Below are 5,132 nucleotides of genomic sequence, written 5' to 3' on the forward strand. Positions count from 1 at the left end.
TACAGGAAACGTATGATCTCTGTAATTGCAAACAAAGGTTTCTGTACCAAATTTTAAGTTCTGCTTTTCTGATGTATCAAATACTTATGTCATACAATAAAATGCAAATTAATTACTTAAAAATCATACAATGTGATTTTCTGGATTTTTGTTTTAGATTCCGTCTCCCACAGTTGAAGTGTACCTATGATAAAAATTACAGACCTCTACATGCTTTGTAAGTAGGAAAACCTGCAAAATCAGCAGTGTATCAAAAACTTGTTCTCCCCACTGTACATGTATGTAGGGGTAAAAGTGACTAGGCAATCAGGATAGATAATAAATAGAGTAGCAGCAGCGTATGTGGAGAGTGTGAAAGTGTGTCTATGAGTAAACTCTCTGTGGCTGGCATGAGCATGGGGGGGCATGGGTTCTGTTCTCCCTTGTCCTCCAGGCTGGCGTAGTGAAGGCTGTGCCCCCATGCGGCGCGTGGTGAGGGTGGGTGTGGGATGTAGTGTGAGAGGGAGTGGAAACCCCTTCACCTTGGGCTCAGAACAGAACAGCAGAGTGGCTCTGGGGAAAGGGAAAGACCAAGTGTGTTTCTCCTCTCCTCTCCTCTCCTCTCCTCTCCTCTCCTCTCAGAACTGCTGCAACTGCTGTGCACATCTGCCTCAATAGATCTGCTAGGCTGATTAAGGCTCCACATTTACGTAATTCTGAGTTCGGAAACGTGTCGCTGGTTCCAATTTTAATCAGGTTGTTGTGATGTAAAACGGCCTATGAGTCTGGGAGAATAGGATGTGTTTAAGTCGCTACAGTATTTCAGTACGCTCTCGTCTCTTTCAGCCTGTCTGGGTGTGTTGATTCATTATTTAGTTGGCCTCTTCCTCTGCTTCCGGCCCTCTCTGCCTGCCTCTGTAATGCAGTGGACTGGTAGTTTCTGTTTCAATACATGAGCCGTGACCGGTCCATTCATCTCCTTTTCCATTTGCCTAACACACAAACACGACACGAGCGAAATAACAGTGTGATGCAGGCCAGCAATCTGCACAGTGGAAATCAATAGCATGGGATCTAACATCTCTCCAGCCAAACAATATGAGTCAGAGCCTGAGGGGAATCAATACGGCCTGTAGGTGTTTGCCATAATGGGAGGCTTGCCTTTATTGGGAGGCATGCCTTTATTGGGAGGCAGTGGTGGTGTGTGTGTGTCTGTGTTTTTGGTTGTCTGTCAGTGGGTGAGTGCGGGTGTGTTTGGTCCTGCGTGTGTCTGTGTGTGTGTGTGTGTTTGGTCTTGTGTGTTTGGTCGTGTGTGTGTGTGTGTGTTTGGTTGTGTGGTTGTGTGTGTTTGGTTGTGTGGTTGTGTGCGTTTGTGGTGTGTGTGGGTTTGGTGTTGGGTGTCTTGTGTGAGGTTGAATTCGACTGGCGTGTTTTGGTTCCGTCTTGTCATAGGATTTTTAGGTTGTGAATCTCGCTGTGGGTCCCCTCGCTGATCATATTTTGTTAGTATTTAGTGCACACTGAGAAAGAGGCCAGTGTTCTTGGTGTAGCTGTGTGGTTATGTCCGTCCGTGCATAGTGATGGCGTCCGTGTGTCGTGTTTGGTTCCTATGGTCTGAAAGAAATATGTGTGTAAAAAAACAATCACATTTCACGGCCGCCTGTAATGTAACCCCCCACCACTACGAACATAGCAAAACACACACTACTACTACAGACACAACGCTTCACACATTTGGTATGATATCCTTCGAGTCGGGCCTTGGCTCTCCTGCGTTCAATTGAATGTATCTGTGGTTTGTACGATACCCGTCTATTGGTGGATGGTGGAGGTTGCTTGGTGTTGTTGTGTGCTTGTGTGGCTTTGGTTCGGAGCAGTGTGGACCTGAGTCGTGTTTGGATTGTGTGTGTGTCTGTATGTGGTTGTGTGTTTGGTTGATGTGTGTTGTGTCTTGGTGGTGTCGTGTTGTTTGTTTGTCTTGTATGTAGTTGCGTGTGGTGTGTGTAGTGTGGTTGTTGTGGGTGGCGATGGGTGTTCCAGTGAAGGGGCTCACATATGGGGGGTCGAGTGCACATCTGATAGCAGGACAGGGCTCCACTCCCAGCTACGGGGTTACCATAACAGTAATTCAATTGAGCCGGCGAGCCAAGGCCGCGATGGGACTTTACAAATGTGTGCAGGTGTGTCTGTAGTGTATGTGTTGTTTCTATGCTAGTGTGGGGTTGACATTACTAAGGCTGGCGAAATGTGATTGTTTTTTTTCTTCAGATAGGGGCAATTTGGAGACTCCTGCCTCTTTCCTCAGTGTCCAATAAATCATGATCAGGGGCAGGGGATTAATAATTGAGAGGCATCCCCTCCACCCAGTCTCCACTTCCCTCACCCAGCTCCACTCTCCCCTCCCCAGTCTCCACCACTCCCTCCCCAGTCGCCCCAGTCTCCCCTCCCCTCTCCCCTCCCCAGTCTCCCAGTCCCTCCTCCCCAGCTCCCCAGTCTCCACTCTCCCATCTCCACCAGTCTCCACATCTCCCCTCCCCAGTTCCCAGTCTCCCTCCTCCCAGTCTCCCCAGTCTCCACTCTCCCCTCCCACTCTCCACTCTCCCCTCCCCAGTCTCCCACTCTCCCCTCCCCATTCACTCTCCCCTCCCCATCTCCCAGTCTCCCTCTCCCTCCCCAACTCCACTCTCCCCTCCCATCTCCACTCTCCCCCTCCCCATCCTCGCCCAGTCTCCCCAGTCTCCACACTCTCCCCTCTCCCCTCCCCAGTCTCCACTCTCCCCTCCCCAAGTCTCCCAGTCTCGTCTTCCCCAGTCTCCCCCGTCTCCCTCTCTCCCCTTCTCCCCTCCCCGTCCCACTCTCCCCTCCCCCAGTCTCCACTCTCCCCTCCCCCAGTTCCCCCTCTCCCTCCACCCGGTCTCCACTCTCCCCTCCACCCCAGTCTCCCACCCTCTCCTCCACCCCGGTCTCGCACCTCTCCCCCTCCTCCCTGGTCTCCACTCTCCCCTCCACCCATGTTTCACCCTCTCCTCCACCCAGTCTCCACTCTCCCCTCCACCCAGTCTCCACTCTCCCCTCCACCCAGTCTCCACCCTCTCCTCCACCCAGTCTCCACCCTCTCCTCCACCCAGTCTCCACTCTCTCCGCTATTCTTCTGTTCTTGCAGGTGCTGTACTGTAATCAAAAGCTAATTAAGACACCAAATGTGTGCTACGCTCTGTGTGTGTGTGTGTGTGTGTGTGTGTGTGTGTGTGTGTGCATGCATGTGTTTTGCCCTGATTGGGACGAGGAGACACTCATTTAGCTGGGGGTGTGTGTGGGGGTGGAGGGTAGTGTGATGGATGCCAACCCAACAGGCCCATATTGGGAGTTCATGGTGATGATGTAATTAGCTCAATATGCTGCCTACCTCTGGCTTATGGGATCCCAGGCACTATGAAGACTGACTGGTGCCCCTGCCAGACTGAGTAGTACCTCTGCCAGACTGAGTGGTACCCCTGCCAGACTGAGTGGTACCCCTGCCAGACTGAGTGGTACCCCTGTCAGATTTCTGTCCTGCTCATAGTGGGACAATACGTTGTGCCCTCCAGACCCAGTTCAAATACAGATTATGCATATTGGACTGAATCAGGTGATGGCCAGCCTAGGGACATATGGTCTGGTATTGGCATTGGAAACAGGTGCCAGTCATCAATAAACCATGGTGAATGCCATATACCTCGTATCAAGTTATATTGCGTTCATAGCGTTTCCTGCAGGGTCTTTTATGGCTAGCTATGGCTACTGCATAGCTATAGCATGGCTTCAATTCAGGTAACCTATGCATTATCCATTCGGCATTATCCATCCAGCATTATCCATTCAGCATTATCCAGCAGTCGCTCAGTGAGTACCTTATTCTGAGAAACGTTCATACCTCACTTGCTTATAAGCGTAATCCTTTCATGGCTTTACGTGACTTCACTTTATTTTCTGATGTAGATTAGATTTTGCTTATGAATTGTGCAGGGTTCCCTTGCAAACAAGACCCTGGTCTAACAGTCATGGCTGGTAGAATGGCAGCTGTGTCACTATCAGGCTTCCATCATATTGACAGGGTACAGTTAGACTGTAGTCTCCATCACAGGGCTTTAAATACCCTAATATTAATAAAATAAAATCAAATTTATTTATATAGCCCTTCTTACATCAGCTGATATCTCAAAGTGCTGTACAGAAACCCAGCCTTAAACCCCAAACAGCAAGCAATGCAGGTGTAGAAGCACGGTGGCTAGGAAAAACTCCCTAGAAAGGCCAAAACCTAGGAAGAAACCTAGAGAGGAACCAGGCTATGAGGGGTGGCCAGTCCTCTTCTGGCTGTGCCGGGTGGAGATTATAACAGAACATGGCCAAGATGTTKAAATGTTCATAAATGACCAGCATGGTCAAATAATAATAATCACAGTAGTTGTCGAGGGTGTAAATGTCAGTTGGCTTTTCATAGCCGATCATTAAGAGTATCTCTACCGCTCCTGCGGTCTCTAGAGAGTTGAAACAGCAGGTCTGGGACAGGTAGCACGTCCGGTGAACAGGTCAGGGTTCCATAGCCGCAGGCAGAACAGTTGAAACTGGAGCAGCAGCACGGCCAGGTGGACTGGGGACAAATGTTAAGTCTCAATGCGCACTATAACCTTATATATACACAAATGATAATCTTACAATCAACTCACAATGATTAATAATTTAAGATTATGGCAAGCTTTTGCGGTTTCTCTACAGAGAACTTTTCATGGTCGTTATAGAGGCTGATGAGGTAGCACTCTATCACAACAGAGAGGAGTCTGAGAAAACCACGACGATGGCGAAATTACATGTTAAACTTGCCATGTCAAATAGAAACACTTCATAGGATCAGGATGTGGTTTGTATATAGCTTACATGTTGCGCCCAGTACAGGATGTCCTCATGTGGAAGTATCTAACGGTCTAATCACAAGAGTAGAATGGGAAGACGACTATTATGCAGACTAATGTATTACTCATCTCCTCTCCTCTCCTACTCCTCTCCTCTCCTCTCCTCTCCTCTCTCTTCCCTCCTTCCTCTCTCTTCCCTCTCCTCTCCTCTCCTCTCCTCTCCTCATCCTCTCCGCTCTCTCCTCTCCTCTCTTCCTCCCTCAG

Source organism: Salvelinus sp. IW2-2015, linkage group LG23 (genome assembly GCF_002910315.2).
Source record: "Salvelinus sp. IW2-2015 linkage group LG23, ASM291031v2, whole genome shotgun sequence".
Lineage (NCBI taxonomy): Eukaryota > Metazoa > Chordata > Actinopteri > Salmoniformes > Salmonidae > Salvelinus > Salvelinus sp. IW2-2015.